Raw genomic sequence first — 17,144 nt, forward strand, 5'->3', positions numbered from 1 at the left:
TCCTGAAAGGCGCTTTATAAATGCAAGTCTTTCTTTCCGAGTCTTTTTCTTTCCTTGTCTGTTGACCAAATGTCTTGAAAGCAAATTGGCTGCCGTGTTTCCTACATAACAGTGACTGCACTTCAACAAAAAAAGAGTACTTCATTGGCTGTAAAGTGCTTTGGGATGTCCTGAGGTTGTATATTGAAGTCTTTTTCTTCCCTTGTCTGTTGACCAAATTGTCTGGAAGCATCTTCAAGCAAATTGGCTGCGGTGTTTCCTATATGACAACGGTGAGTCTTCTTCTTAGGCAGTCCCTCGGGACCGAGGATGACTTGCTCCCACATTAGAAATTAGTTCGCAGGTGACTGATGAGTCCAATGCGGGACCTACAGTCTCTGTCACAGGTGGGGCAGACGGTGGTTGAAGGGGTGGGTGGGTGGGGTGCTTGGGTGGACGTGTGCTCCTTCCGTTGTTTGCACTTGGCTTCTGCTTGCTTCCAGCGAAGAGACGCGAGGTGTTCGGCGCCTTCCCGGATGCTTCTCCTCCACTTTGTGTGGTCTTGGGCCAGGGATTCCCAGGTGTTGGTGGGGATGTTACACTTTTACAAGGAGACTTTGAGGGTGTCCTTGAAGCATTTCCTCTGCCCACCTGGGACTCGCTTGCCGTGCCGGAGCTCCGAGTAGAGCACTTGTTTTGGGAGTCTCGTATCGGGCATGCGGACAATGTGACCCGTCCATCGGAGCTGATTGAGCGTGGTCAAAGCTTTGATGCTGGGGATGTTGGCCTGAGCAAGAACACGGACGTTGGTGAGCCTATCCTGCCAATGGATTTGCAGGATCTTGCGGAGGCAGCGTTGGTGGTACCTCTCCAGCGCTTTGAGGTGCCTGCTGTACATGGTCCATGTCTCTGAGGCATACAGCAGGGCGGGTATCACTGCTGCCCTGTAGACCATGAACTTAGTGCCGGGTTTGAGGTACACATCAAAAGTACTTCATTGTTTGTAAAATGCTTTGGGACGTCCTGAGGTTGCTTGCATACAACTGCAAGCAAGTCTTTTACTTTCCACCTTCACCTGTTGACCAAATTGTCTTGAAGCAAATTGGCTGCCGTGTTCCCTACATTACAACAGCGCGTACACGTCAAAAGAAAGTACTTTGGGAGGTCCTGAGGTTGTATATAAATGCAAGCCTCCTACATCACAACGGCAACTACACTTAAAAAAAAAGTACTTCATTGGCTGTAAAGCGCTTCGGGACGTCTGGTGGTCCTGAAAGGCGCTTTACAAATGCAAGTCTTTCTTTCTGAGTCTTTTTCTTTCCTTGTCTGTTGACCAAATTGTCTTGAAAGCAAATTGGCTGTCGTGTTTCCTACATCACAACAGTGACTGCACTTCAACAAAAAAAAAAGTACTTCATTGGCTGTAAAGTGCTTTGAGATGTCCTGAGGTTGTATATTGAAGTCTTTTTCTTCCCTTGTCTGTTGACCAAATTGTCTGGAAGTACCTTGAAGCAAATTGGCTGCGGTGTTTCCTACAATGACAACAGCGAGTACACGTCAAAAAGAAAGTACTTCATTGTCTGTAAAGTGCTTTGGGACGTCCTGAGGTTGCTTGCATTACAACTGCGAGCAAGTCTGGTGCTTTCCCCCTTTTGGCCTGTTGACCAAATTGTCCTGAAGGGGGAAAAAAAAGTGACGGTTGGGCTCCCCACAATGCTGCGCGGTCGGGGCTGGCGCATGCTCCGTGCGCTTCTGTCAACAGACGAACGGGAGGCGGTGAGTGAGGGAGGAGGAGGAAAGAAAAACCCGCCGCCAATCAGTCAGGTCAGACAAGAGAGGACAGCGAGCAACGTCGCGGGAGCCGCATAATAGCAGCCCTTGTTATCCGCTTCAACCGAGAGCTTGGGTGGAGGAGGCGGGTGCTTGTGATGGAGCGGCGGCTCGTCGCGGCTGGCGGCCTCCATCGGCCCGAGCCAGAGCGGTCGGTGAGTGAGTGCGGAGCGGAGCTTTTACCGCTTCCCTTTGTGTGTGTTTGTTGAGGCTCTTTTAATCGAGGCCGTGGTGAATCCATCGGCCTTTCCTCCTCTTTGCCCCTGCTGGATTGCACAGCTCAAGAGCCAGGCCCCGGCCCTCCTTTTTTTTTCCCGAACAAAATATAAATCCACCGTAACGCCATTTAAATTTATATTGCAAGAACCAGAATTAAAAGTTATTTTTTAATTAAAGAAAGACATTTTTCAAATTATTATATTTTTGCAAGGAGAGCGGCCGCACGGCGGCGGTGCGGGCTGGAGGGCTTGGTTGGTGTGCGTGTGACTGACTGACTGTGTGTGTGTCTTTCTCTTCCTTCAGCATTTTTGTGTCGAGGAAGGAGTGCTTCACATTGAGCTTTGGCGCCAAGGCCAACCTGCTTGCTTCCAGTTCGCCCGCCACCACCTCTTTCTCCCCCCCCCCCCCCCCCGCCCACTTCCCTTTTTGCCAGCCCATTCCCTCTTTCCACTCTCCAGCTGGAAGGACATTACAACAAAAGTCCAAAGCTTTTTGTTTTTGCATTGCTTTTTCTCCAACAAAAATTCTCAAATTGTGATTTTTTTTTTTGGGAGTGTCTAAGCAGTTCTAACTTGCAACTCGTTGTCAAATGTTAAGCACCTTTCCACATTGTATAACATTTCATTTTTTTATTAAAGTGGGGATTAAGATAATGGACGTAATAAATTGTCGTTTTATATTGAAGGAAAATGTACTTGCCTTCTCACATTTTAAAAATATTTTAGTGATCTACACTGAAAGAAAGAACATGCTTTTATATAGCACCTTTCATGACTTTCGGATGTTCCAAAGTGCTTTACAGCCAATGGAAGTACTTTGGAAGTGTAGTCACAATTGTAATGTAGGAAACGGGCCAGCAATGTGATAGTGACCAGATAATTTGTTTGTGATGTTGAATGAGGGATTAATATTGGCCAAGACATTGGGGAGAACCCCCTTGCTCTTCAAAATACTGCCATGGGATCTTTTGCGTCTACTGGAGAGGGCAGATGGGACTCATTTTAATGTCTCACTTGAAAGATGGCACTCCCGACAGTGCCGCACTCCCTCAGTACTGCACCGGTGTGTCGGCCTAAATTTTGTGCTCAAGTCTTCGGATGCTAGATATCCTGTCCCCAACCCTGTACTCTTACTGCCACTTTAGAAGTACAAGAACAACACAGCTTTGATTTCTGGGCTCTGTTGAGCTTAATGATCTTTGGTAGGAAAAATAGAAAAGCAGAATATTTTTTGAATGGTGAGAGATTGAGAAATGTTGGTTTTCAGAGGGGCCTGTATGTCCTTGTACACGAATCACAGAAAGTTAACATGCAGGTACAGCAAGCAATTAGGAAAGCAAATGGTATGTTAACCTTTTATTTCAAAAGGATTGGCATATAAGAGTAAGGCAGTCTTACTGCAATTATATAGGCCCTTGGTGCGACCACTCCTGGAGTATTGTGCACAGTTTTGGTCTCCTTACTTAAGGAAGGATCTACTTGCCTTGGAGGGAGTGCAACAAAGGTTCACCAGACTGATTCCTGGGATGGGAGAATTGTCCTATGAGGAGAGGTTGAGTAGAATAGGCCTATATTCCTGAGTTTATAAGAATGAGAGGTGATATCATTGAAATGTGTAAAATTCTTAAGGGGCTCGACAGGGTAGATGCAGGGAGGATGTTGCCCCTGGCTGGGGAGTCTAGAACCAGGGGTCACAGTCTTAGAATAAAGGGTCAGCCATTTAGGGCTGAGATGAGGAGAAATGTCTTCAATCACAGGGTTGTGAATCTTTGGAATTCTCTACCCCAAAGGGCTGTGGAGTCTCAGTCGTTGAGTATATTCAAGACAGAGATCGATAGAGTTTTGGATACTAAGCGAACCAAGGGATATTAAATATTGGGAGACCGAAGCCATTGTTTTCGGTCCCCACCACAAACTCCATTCCCTAGCCACTGACTCCATCCCTCTACCTAGCATCTGTCTAAACCAGACTGTTCGTAACCTTGGTGACACTGAAATGAGCTTCCGACCACATATCCGCAGCATAACTAAGACCGCCTATTTCCACCTCCGTAACATTGCCTGTCCCGGCCCCCACCTCAGCTCATCTGCTGCTGAAACCCTCATCCATGCCTTTGTTACCTCCTAGACTTGACTATTCCAACGCACTCCTGGCTGGCTTCCCATGCTCTACCTTACGTAAAGTTGAGATCATCCAAAACTCGGCTGTCCGTGTGCTAACTCACACCAAGTCCCGTTCACCCATCACCCTTGTGCTTGCTGACCTACATTGGCTCCCGGTTAAGCAACACCTCAATTTTAAAATTCTCATCCTTGTTTTCAAATCCCTCCATGGCCTCACTCAACCATTGGTGGCCGTGCCTTCAGCTGCCTAGGCCCTAAGCTTTGGAATTCCCTCCCTAAACTTGTCCGCCTCTCTAGCTCTCTTTCCTCCTTTAAGACGCTCCTTAAAACCTATCCATTTGGCTAAGCTTTTGGTCATCTGCCCTAGTTTCTCCTCGTGGCTCGACGTTACATTTTTGTCTTGTAACACTCCTGTGAAGCGCCTTGGGATGTTTTACTACATTAAAGGCGCTATATAAATACAAGCTGTTGTTAAAATGAGGATAATGCGGGAAGGTGGAGTTGAGGTAGAAGATCAGCCATGATTTTACTGAATGGCGGAGCAGGCTCGAATGGCCTACCTCTACTCCTGCTTCTTGTTACAGTATATTATGCCAGGGGAATGGTATGAGTGTTACAATTGGCTTCAGCACCCCTAGACCAAGGAGGGACATTATCAGCTAGGGTTTTAACTCATGATTGCTATCTGGTGAATCCTACTAGAAAATGTGCATATGTGGACTTCAGGCAAATGAGTTATTTTTTTTTTAATGTTTAGAGCCAACGTGTTCATTGCCTTGGGGACATTTTATATAAAATGATTGTACTTGTGCTGTAAATCATGCTGCAGTACACATCAAGGCAGCATTTGACTGAGTGTTGCACCAAGGAGTTCTAGTAAAACTGTGGCTCAGGGGGAGCAGAGGAAACTCCAATGGCTGGAGTCAAATCTGGCACAAAGGAAGGTGGTGGTTTTCATTGGAGGCCAAACATCTCTGCCCCAGGGCTTCCTCAAGGCAGCGTCCTCGGCACAACTATCTTCAGTGGCGATATCCATGACCTTCCATAAGATCAAAAGTAAGGCTGTTCGCTGATGATTGCACAGGCTTCAGCTCTATTCGCAATTCCTCGGATAATGAAGCAGTGCATGCTCGCAAGCATCAAGACCTGGACAACATCCAGGTTTGGGTTGATGAGTGGCAAGTAATTGTTGTGCCACACAAGTGCCAGGCAGTGATCATCTCCAACAAGAGAGCATAATCACCTCCCTTTGACATTGACATTACCATTGCTGAGTCCTCTACCATCAACATCCTGGGGATCACTATTGACCAAAAATTGAACTGGACCAGCCACATAAATGCTGTGGCTACTAGAGCAAGTCAGAGGCTGGGTATTCTGTGGCCAGTGGCTCACCTGCTGACTCCCCAAAGTGCCTCTACTACCTACAAGGCACAAATCAGGAGCGTGATGGAATACTCTCCACTTGCTTGGATGGATGCAGCTCCAACAACACTCAAGTAACTTGACACCATCCAAGAATTGAAGGAATATAATGACCCATGTTAAGCTGACTGTTTTTCTTAAAAGCCTATCCTTATTCTGCTAGGCACCAATCTCAATCAATTTGGGCAATGGAGTACAAAGCTGCATCTTGCCATTCTGTTGTGCAGTGTGTTAGTATACAAACATGTTGCACGTGGAGTTTCCTCGACAGCCTTGTCTGTCTGTTTTGAGGTTGAGTAACTGTTTTACTTGCAACTGAGGAGATCTCACTGATGAGGTGTAAACTACATTTTTTTTTAAACAATTACAAAAACCCATATATACCACAAGTTGCAAAGGAACAAGAACTCACTGGAATTGGATCTTTTTAATTCTACAACTAAATATTCTCTTTCCTTCACCCAAAATTGGTAATTGTGCCTTCAGCTGCCTAGGCCCCTATACCTCTCCTCCTTGAAACCCATCTCTTCGACCAAGCATTTGGTCACCCCTCCTAATATCTCCTCCTTTGGTCTGTGTAAAGCACCAAGGAGTGTTTTTCTACATGAAAGGCATTATGTAAATGTAGAAGTGTAACTATTGTTATGCCAAGTGGGACGGTCCTGCGAGTCAACTTGGTTAGTATTGCTCCTTTTCTGACTTGCTGCAAGGTGCATTTTTATGGAAAAAAAAAAAAAAAATTCTTGGGATTTGGGTGTTGCTGACAATGCTGGCATTTATTGCCCCTCCCCTTTTTCCCTTGAGAAGGTGCAGAGGGGCCCCCCTATTGAACCGCTGCAGTCCCACAGTGCTGTTCGGGAGGGAGTTCCAGGATTTTGACCAGTGTGTGATTTAGAGGGGAATTTGGAGGCGATGGTGTTCCCATGCACCTGCTGCCTTTGTCCTTCTACATGTAGAGTACGCAGGTTTGGGAAGTGCTTCCAAAGAAGCTTTGGCAAGTTGCTGAAGTGCATTCTGTAGATAGTACACATTGCGGTCACGATGTCCTTCACTAACTGTAAATTCCCCTCCCTCAACCATGCACACACGCATACACACTTCCATTAATTTTTGTGTCTGCCTTTTGATTTTGGAATTTTTAATTTTGCAATCTATACATTTTAAATATTCTAAATAATTTAAGTGCTTTATTTTCTATTTGTAGTCTTTTTCTTGCAATATTCAGGAAAAACCATCACATATTATAATTGACAGCTTCATTGTTGAACTGAGGTACTGTACTTCCCGCAGACCTGGCTGCATTTTGTTCTACGCTGTTGCCTGTGATTGCTGGTCTTGGAGAAAGAGTTTTAGGAATGGAAGCTGCCTTACTTCCACATCATTACGGGCTTTCTGTTTTTAATGATTGGATGCTGATATCCTAAAAGATATTGTTAAAATGAATAGTGCGCACCAGCCCTGATCTTCTCCTCTTAGGCAGTCCCTCGGAGCCGAAGATGACTTGCTTCCACATTAAAAATGAGTTCTCCGGTGACTGATGAGTCCAGTGCGGGACCTACAGTCTCTGCCACAGGTGGGGCAGACGGTGGTTGGCGGGGCGGGTGGGTGCGGTGCTTGGGTTGACGTGCGCTCCTAGCACTTGATTTCCACTTAATCCCGGCAAAGAGACTTGGTGTTTGGCGCCTTTCCGGATGCTTCTCTTCCACTGGGCTAGGGATTCCTAGGTGTCAGTGGGGATGTCGCACTTTTTCAAGGAGGCTTTGAGGGTGTCCTTGAAGCGTTTCCTCTGCCCACCTGGGGCTCTCTTGCCGTGCCGGAGCTCCGAGTAGAGCGCTTGTTTTGGGAGTCTCGTATCGGGCATGCGGACAATGTGACCCGTCCATCGGAGCTGATCGAGTGTGGTCAAAGCTTCGATGCTGGGGATGTTGGCTTGAGCGAGAATGCTGATGTTGGTGTGCCTATCCTGCCAATGGATTTGCAGGATCTTGTGGAGGCAGCATTAGTGGTATCTCTCCAGTGCTTTGAGGTGCCTGCTGTACATGGTCCATGTCTCTTGAGGCATATAGCAGGGCGGGTATCACTGCTGCTCTGTAGACCATGAGCTTAGTGCTGGGTTTGAGGTCCTGGTCTTCAAACACTCTTCCTCAGGCGACCGAAGGCTGCACTGACACACTGAAGGCGGTGTTGGACTTCATCGTCGACGTCTGCCCTTGTTGACAGTAGGCTCCCGAGGTATGGAAAGTGGTCCATGTTGTCCAAGGCCTTGTCGTGGATTTTGATAATCGGGGGGCAGTACTGTGTGGCGGGGGCAGGTTGGTAGAGGACCTTTGTCTTACAGATGTTTAGTGTAAGGCCCATGCTCTCGTACGCTTCGGCGAAGGTGTTGACGATGGTTTGGAGTTCGACCTCCGAGTGAGCGCAGATGCAAGCGTCGTCTGCATACTGTAATTCGACGACAGAGGATGGGACGACCTTGGATCTGGACTGGAGGCGACGGCGGTTGAACAGTTTCTCGTTTGTTCTGTAAATTAGCTCCAAGATGCTTGGAGAACAAAGTCACTGCCTGATATATTATTTAACAATATAGAGCCGTGTTCCCGGATTCTGTTCCTGATCCATGTTCAGGTAATTGATCGTAGCAGGGTAGCAGCAGGTAGTGTTAGTGCTCCTGGGCTATGGAGGGGAGGGGTGGGGGAGCAGCTGCAACCTCTGCTCTTGATTTCTAGCTAATAACTTCTGTGGGGAAAGTGCTTTCTTGTGGACTTTGGGCGAGGTCAGAATGGGGCTCAAGCTAGGATGTCCTTCATGGTTGAATAGCCTAGCAACTTGAAGAATGATCACTTGGACAGGGTACTGGAGGACTATTGGCTCCCATGGAACCTGACCCCAGGGAAAGTCACCATTTTCAGGGGAGGGAAAAAATTGGACTGTGACTTCTATTTCCCCCTTTTTCCTTAAATCGGAGAATCAACATTTACCAGCCAGGTAAATTTGATATTGTGCTGGAAGTCTAGTCAATGCAAACGTGCTATAATGCATTATTTTTTGGCCAGGTTATTAGCTTAATTCAAATAGACTCGTACAGCACAGAGGGCCGTTCGGCCCATCGAGTTACTAACCAGGGGGCATAGATTTAAAGTAACTGGTAGAAGGATTAGAGGGGAGTTGAGAACTTTTTTTTCACCCAGAGGGTGGTGGGGGTCTGGAATTCACTGCCTGAAAGGGTGGTAGAGGCAGAAACCCTCATCACATTTAAAAAGTATTTGGATATACACTTGAAGTGCTGTAACCTACAAGGCTACAGATCAAGGACTGGAAAGTGGGATTAGGCTGGAAAGCTCTTTTTCGGCTAGCACAGACATGATTGGCCGGATGGCCTCCTTCTGTGCTGTAAATTTCTATGATTCTGAGTCTGCGCTGGCTTTGTTGCATAAAGTACAAGAGTAGGGAAGTTATGGTGAACCTTTATAAAGCACTGGTTCGGCCTCAGCTGGAGTATTGTGTTCAATTCTGGGCACCACACTTTAGGAAGGGTGTCAAGGCCTTGGAGAAGGTGCAGGGGAGATTTACTAGAATGGTACCAGGGATAAAGGATCTCAGTTATGTGGAGAGACTAGAGAAGCTGAGATTGTTCTCCTTGGAGCAGAGAAGGTTATGGGGAGATTTAATAGAGGTATTCAAAATCATGAAGGGTTTTGATGGAGCAAATAAGGAGAAGCTGTTTCCACTGGCTGGAGGGCCTGTAACCAGAGGACACAGATTTAAGGTAAATGAGGAGAAATTTTTTTGCACAGCAAGTTATGATCTGGAGTGCACTGCTTGAAAGGGCGGTGGCAGCAGATTTAATAGTAACTTTCAAAAGAGAATTGGGAACGTTGGAACAGGAATAGGCCATTCAGCCACTCGTGCCAGTGAGTGTTCGGTGCGATCATAGCTGATCTGTATTCTAACTCCATTTACCTGCCTTGGCTCCATATCCTTTAATACCCGTGGCTGGCAAAAACCTATTGATCTCGGTTTTAGATAAATACTCGGAGGGGAGAAAATCGCAGGGCTCTGGATAAAAGGCAAAGGGTGGGACTAATTGGATAGCTCTTTCAAAGAGCTGACATAGGCACGTTGGGCACAATGGCCTCCTTCTGTGTTGTCAGATTCTATGATTCTAAGTGTACACAATTGTTAAGTAGGCAACCAAATTGGCTCTCTTAATAGTTTATTATACAGATGAACCCTCTTAAATTTAATTGAGTTTTTGTATCAGAACTGATGGCAGTGGATGGTATTGCACATTCATAGTTTTGTTTCGGATCAGAATTTTAAAATATAAAAGAAACACGTGAAACTTTGATGCTATGCCCACTCAATCTGTGAAAAGTGGCCAGGATAGATTATAGATTTTGTCCCAACATCTTTGGACTGCCTGGGGAGAGCACTTTGAGTTGTTTTAACACTATGGTGAAGAACTGATGATTTCAGGTTAGTTATGCAGTGCTCGTGGTCAGAGGAATTTGAAATGGAGTTTTGTAACACTTTTCGCTTAAATATTCTCCCCTCCCATAGTGTGTTGCTACTGATGTATGCTAATCAACACTTTTGGTGACCAGGAAGGAGACAAAAGTGTTGTTGGAAAATGTTTAGTTTGTGATCATTCTGTGTTTCTATGAACGTGGTTGCTATGGCAATAGTTTTCTGTGTCAACAGTGTGACGTGTATGCAAGTCTAAAATGTTTGGATTATTTGCTATCCTTGCCAGCAAGGTTGTTGGTTTGGTGGCTGTATTGGTTATGACTACCTATGACTATCAAAACATAGGAATGTAGAATAATATTCTGGGTGAACAGTGAACTTTAGTGTGGTTATTTCATTCTGTGCCTGCGGGGCTCAAAAATAGCCATCCCAGTGTAGCCCCAATGGTTTGCCTTGCATCATAGTTCCATCTCCGAGCAAATTTGAATTGCTGTTTTCTGATCTGCCAAATCTATGAGGCAGTGTCTTGTGGAATTGATGAGAAGTTGCTGCAATTGTTGAAGAATTGGCAATATTCCTGTCGGCAGAAAATTGGCTGTGGATTTGCTTGGATGCTGGTTACCTGTGATGTGCCACAACGATTGGTGTTAGTACCACTGCTTTTTACTATTTTCATAAATGACCTAGATAGAAGTGTCGGGGGAATGGTCCATAAGTTTGCAGATGATACTAAAATTTATGTGAGTGTTCAAGCAGATTTAGATACTCTGGGGGAATTACTAACTGGCAAATGGAATTTAACCTAGATAAGTGCAGTGTTTTACATTTGGGCATGAGGAACACTATATACACTTAAACTTCACATGGAACAAAACTGAATTGCATGGTAACAAGAAAAGGATCTTGGCGTTATAGTTCATAATTCTTTAAAGGTTCATGCCCAATGCCAAGAAGCTATAGCCAAAGCAAATAAGATATTAGGTTGTATTAATAGGACTATTCAATATAAAACAAAGTGCACCATTTTGTTCTGTACGACCTTGGTTAGACTACATTTAGAACACTGCATCTAGTTTTGGTGGTCTCTTATATGGTGAGTGATAGAGGCTATGAAAAAGGGTATTTTGAGGGGGGTGCGTGCAGGGCGGGGGTAGAAAAATCATGATTCCCAGCTTAAAAAAACATAGTTACTCAGGTTTAAAAAGCTGGGTCCATTCACTGTAGAGATGCGTAGGCTTAGAGGTGATTTAAGAGAGGTATATAAAATAATTAAAAGACTAGATTATGTTCTTGGATTATTTCAATGCACTAGATTGGAGAAGGCCCGGGGTCATGGGTATAAGTTCTGCAAGCATACGGCTCAGCCAGATCTCTGGCAGTGCTTCTTTTCCAAGGATAGTAGATCCTTGTAACTAGTTGCCGGCTCATGCAGTGAGTGCTTACTCTGCAAACCTTCAATAGCAAGCTGGACCAGTCCCTGGCTGGGCCACAGAACAAGTCTTAGGTGGGTGAAATACCAGGCAATAGAAGCATGGTCAGTGTAGTCTCCTGGACTAATTTTCAACCGCCTGAGGGAGTCGGAAAGGAATTTTCTAAATTTTGGTCTCTAATTGGCTTTTGGTTTTTATCTGTTTTTTGCCTCGTACAGGAGATTACATGGATACTAGTGGTAAGAGGGTGTCAAATGATGCTTGACGCATGACAACTGTGGGGGACAGGCTTGATGGACCAGATGGTCTTTTCCTGCCCGTCATTTTCATATGTCCTTGTCATAATGAGTAGGGGAGTTCTCCTAGCATGCCAGCAAACAACATTTATCCCTCAACCAACATCACTAAAACAGATCCACCTGATCGTTAATCTTGCGTACTTCATCGGATGTAAAGCGCTTTGGGACGTCCTGAGGTCGTGAAAGGTGCTATATAAATGCAAGTCCTTTCTTCATAGAGTCATTTTTACTTTGGAATAGATCAGTTTGCTTAAATCAGATTGTGTGTCCCACTTGAACGGAAAAAGCTACTTACCCGGATTCTTATGACCTATTTACGTTTAGTGCCTGGAGTCACTTCACATGGTTCACTCTCGAGTACCAGTATCTCGGTTCCAGTACCAGGGGTACAATAGCATAGTGGTCATATTACTGGACTAGTAATCCAGAGACGTGAGTTCAAATTTAAATTCAGTTAAATAAATCTAGAATAAAAAGCAAATATGGTGACTGTGAATGTCATAAAAACCCTTCTGGTTCATTAATGTCCTTACCTGGTCTGGCCTATATGTGACTCCAGACTCTTAACTGCCCTCTGAAATGTCCTCCATTGTATAAGGTGACTCACCACTACCTTCTCGAGGGTAGAGATGGGTAATAAATGCTGGCATTGCCAACGACGCCCACATCCTGTGAATGGAAAAAAAATGTTGACGTTTTATACTACTGTGTTTGCACATAGTGGAGAATGTGGAAGTAGCATTCTTCTTGTCCCTTGTTGCCTGGAAATGTTTGTTTTACCGGGGGTGGGGTGACGAGGAAAGCAACCGCACATGCTTACTCTGTTTGTGCAGTCCTGGTATTGGTTATAAAACCCATAGTTGTAAGAGGCTTACCCTCCCGATTCTAGATTGGAAGCAGTTTTGCGATTCTTAGTCTGCTTTTTTTGCTTCCTTCAACTTAAGTGCTGTTACCTGTTACGTGACTGGAAGCATGCTTTCTGTAAATGTGAAATTGCCCAAGTATCTGCAACTAATAATTCCTTGCAGATGACTGATTTAAATATAAAGTTACTAATGTTTGGTTTCCTCCCATTGTGAGGAGAAACTAGCATCTTGACTGCTGTACAATTACGTTGATTCTCACCTAATTAATTTAAAAAAAATTACCCTCCACTACTTCTCATGAAGATGCTAGGGTACCTTTTCATGGCTGCTCTCTGGTAACTCGGGCAATTCTCATTTGTGAGCGTAGATAATGAGAGTGTGCAGGGTACTTGTGGGCCACCATGGGCTAACTCGATCCTATTCAACTTGCCGTCTACACACACCCACTTTACAGCAGGAAGTCAATGAATAGGAGTGGGTTTGGGCCGTATATTCCGATCCCTACGGGCTGTGTACACACCCGTAGGGACATCGGTAATGCCGGTTTCAGACATGCCAAGCGCATGCGCTGAAAACCGGCCTTTCCAATCTGTCAAGAATGCTCTTGACAGATCGGACGCCTGCCCTGGAGAAGGGCCTCTGCAGGCGGAGAGTCCCGCTTTCTGGAGAACCTCCGTCTGCAGAAAACCCTTCAAAATCTTACGCCTGGTAAAAGCAGGCATAAGGCCTGCTTTTACCAGCATAAGAGTTGAGATTTTTTTTTTTTAAATTCACTTACCTTTTTAAAAGTATTTTTAAATGATAAATAAGTTTATTTTTAGCCCTGTAAAAAAACACAAAATTAAATTTTTGAAAAAAGTAATTATTTAAAATATTTAATTTATTATTGTAATTTCAACTCATTTTAAAAATGTGATGTTTAAAATAAATAAATTAAATTATTTAATGTTTTGCAGTGTTTTTGGGGTGATCTCCATTCATATATTTGACAGGTCTATCTGTCAAGTGTATGAAGGGAGATTCCCTTCTCCTGTTGGCTCCCCATGGCCCACGTGACCCCAGGGACACTTGCGAACAGCATGCGCCTCCGGGATACGTGGGCCCTGCACATTTCGAGTTGGAGGGGCCCAGGAACGGAAATACTGTATACGTACCTCGGGAGCTCTTGGGTAAGTCTGTAGATTTTTTTCCAGATCGGAGGCCTCCGCACGCAGGAAGCCTCTGATTGGCCTTTATTTTGCATAGGGACATTGAGGCTAGGTGACGGCAGATCCCAACTGCTGCACTGACTGAAGTCAATTAACTTGGCATAGACTTTGAACCAGGAATCTCGCTGGTATATGAGTCAGCTCTACAGAGACTTTACTAATTAGGCCAACAAGGAACTAAATCTGCTTTTTAAACATGTTGGAGCACTTTATGAACAGTATAAATCCAACCGTGAAAATGTCCATGTTTCTGTTCAGGATGATTATTCATTGAGCCTCTACTGGAGTGTGCAGGTCTGTAGAAGTTGGGTGAAGACAGATTGTGCTTGGCTGAAATGTCCCACTAAAATAAGATAGGCTGGTGATCACTCACGGTTTACATTTGTGAATAATGGACAAGACATAGGAGGCTGCTGGTACTCGCAGGCTTGTATTGCAGCATGAATCAATTTGCTTAAGAGAGATAGAAGGGAAAAATACGTTTGACTGCTTACGCGTAATAAGATTTTAATTTGCACAAATTTGGATTTCTTACCTATCATTGTCATGCATGTTACTGTCAGCCTTATGAATGGAAATAAGAGACATACTTTTTCAGGAATCCACCTTCATCCAGCATCTGGATCTGTGTGCTTTCCAGCAAGAGTCACTGGATGGTGGTCAGGAGTTGGGAACCCTGGTGCTCTCCCTACGCCGCCCCTCCATGTCCTTCTGCTTTTTCCCCTGAGGTGCTGTGGCCAGTTGTAATGTCCTTTACCTGCTGCCTCACTGATCAGCAAAATCAGCGCAGACTGAGGGTCAAACCGCAGACCTTCCTGATTGTTGTCACCACCAGAGGAGTTTATTCATAACTGCATTAAATTTAACTGCAACTTCATGATTGCTGATTCTTAACATCATTGTGTCACCACTGTCCAAGGCTGTGTTTGTAGTTTAAGTTAAATGTAGTACAAAGTCTTTTAGCTGACTGGAAACTACAGGACATGAAAAGAGTCTGCAGTCCATCTAGCCAAGCCCCAAAACAAATAGCTTTCTATTGCCTACTCATATCTATCCAATTGTTAATTCCATTTTTACACACCATCTTCTTCCCAGTGCCCTTCATTCCACATGTTCACCACCAGCTGTGTGCAATAGTTTAATCTAAATGATCTGTGCACCTTCCCACTTCTAAGTTTGAGCCCATGCCCCTGGTTTAGACTGTTACAATCTTGAACATGTTATTGGACTCAATTTATTTATTTCCTTAACTGTACTTGAATAATTTGTTTCCTGAGCTGTCGCTTCTCTAGAGGAAACCATCTTCAACCTCTCCCCATAGCTGAAATGTCTTCAGCTAGTTAGCAGTTTAATTGCCGTTTTCTACATATCCTTCCTGTGATACTGTGAGCAGAATTGTGCAGAGTACTCCAGGTGTGACAGTACTCGTAACTTGTATAGAATCATTATCACTTCCTGGGATTTGTGCTCTAACCCTTAAGGTGCACAACTTTCATTATTGAGGCGTCAAATGTCTCATTGTTGATTCCCTCATCACCTTGTATTTGTCCACAAGATGTTCCATTTGCCACTCATCAGCCCACCGTGCCAACCTATCCACCAGATCTCTCTCAAATTTTCTTTGCCTGTTCCCTGTTGCTTCAAACCTCACCCAATTCAGTGCAATTTGAAAGTTGAGACGTTTTTGTGTTCTCCCCAGGTCCAGCTCATTTTATATACACTTTATCCAGCAGTGAGTGGCCCCAGCACGGAGTCCCATGGCACACCACTAATGCCCCCTTGTCATGTTGATGTAGCGCCATTCACAACCACTTTTTGCTTTCTTTGGGTTAGCCGATTTTCAGTCCAGAAGCTGGTTTCCTCTTCCATGCCTTCCTACCTTGTGGACTAATCACTTGTGTGGCACGGTATCAAAATTCTTGCTGAAATCTATTGTTCTGACCATATTGAAGATCCCCAGTAAATTTGTTATGCAAGACTTCTGTTTCATAAACCAGTCTGTCTATTACTATGATCTGTGCGTATTTTCAGCTTCATCTGCTGTAGGACAGATCACAAAGTAATTACCGATGGAGAAGGCCAATTCGCCCATCTTGGTTCATCCGTCCAGATAGACCTGACAGTCCCCCATTTCAACATCTTAATTATTTCTTCAATGAGTCCTTGTTTTTCACCTCCACTATTGTAGCTGGAAGTCCATTTCATGTGTTGATTTACCTTCTGCTAGTTTGAACCAGTGTCTCCTTGTCCTACTCTCAAGTAATGTTTGCATTTACCTTTTCCATTCCTTTAACTATCTCTTTATATATTTGTATACGGTCGTCTCTCAGACACCTTCGCTCTAAACTGAAAAGCCCACGCTTCTCCAGTCTTTCTTGTTAATTTAGCCCCCCTGACACTGGAAATCAGCCTTGTGGCTCTTTTCTGCATTCCCTTTAGTGCCAGAATCTGCTTTGTTTCTTGGCAACCAGAACTGTACACAGTACTCAAGGTGTGGTCCGATCAGAGCGCTGTATATTTTGCTCGCAACTTGCATGACTTGTATTCTGCTGTTTTAGCTATATAATTTTAATAATTTGGTTTTGTTGATTGTTGCTGTGTATTGGTTGGACGTATTGAGCATCAAGACTCCGGGGTCTCCTTCAGCTTCTTCCTCAGCTATTTAAGCACCCTTTATAGAATGTGTGTTGTACATTTTTCTGTTCAAAGTGACATACTTTCCACCTGTCGGCGTAACATTTTCATTTGCTATTGTTCTGACCATATACATATTTTTTCCCAACTCAGTCATTTCTGTGATGTCTCCTTCGATTCCAATCCCTTCCTAGTCTATGGTCTGCAAATTTGACTAATTTACATTGAGTTTCAGAATACATGTCATTGATGTAAATTAGAAACAGCAGTGGCGGTCCCGAAACTGACCCCGTGGGCATGCCACACAGAACAACTCCACCAACAATTATTCTGTGAATTCTCCACTCATTTGATATGGTTTTTGCTCCATTGCTTTTATATCGGCTTTGTGCTGTTCTAGGGCTGCTCGCTTTTAAAATGCAGATCTTGCATAGCTGGCAAAAATCCTGAAGTTATTGGAATCACTAAGGTCGACGGCTAGGAAGACCTAAATTTGAGGGCAAAAAGAAGTCTTTCTGGATGTCGGCTGTAACAAATTCAGCAAGCTTACTTTTGGACTGCTGGCAGCTGTGCAAATCAGGAGCACTAGCCTGGTGCAAACAAAATATAAAAGCAGCTACAGGTAGACTATCCTTTATCCGAACTTCCGAAAACCTCTAAAAAC

General features: G+C 44.4%; 1 protein-coding gene across 1 annotated transcript in view; it reads left to right on the forward strand.

Annotated features, from left to right (window-relative positions):
• The first annotated feature begins 1,718 nt into the window (after nucleotides 1–1,718).
• The window catches only part of jade3 (jade family PHD finger 3), a 57,071-nt gene continuing 41,645 nt past the window's right edge, over nucleotides 1,719–17,144 (forward strand). Inside the window, exon 1 of the mRNA XM_085999580.1 lies at nucleotides 1,719–1,964. The gene's annotated coding sequence lies outside the window, so the exon portion shown is untranslated. The remainder of the gene's footprint in view (nucleotides 1,965–17,144) is intronic.

The sequence above is a fragment of the Somniosus microcephalus genome, chromosome 10, assembly GCF_052327205.1.
Source record: "Somniosus microcephalus isolate GS21.2 chromosome 10, FLI_Smic_1.0, whole genome shotgun sequence".
Classification (NCBI taxonomy): domain Eukaryota; kingdom Metazoa; phylum Chordata; class Chondrichthyes; order Squaliformes; family Somniosidae; genus Somniosus; species Somniosus microcephalus.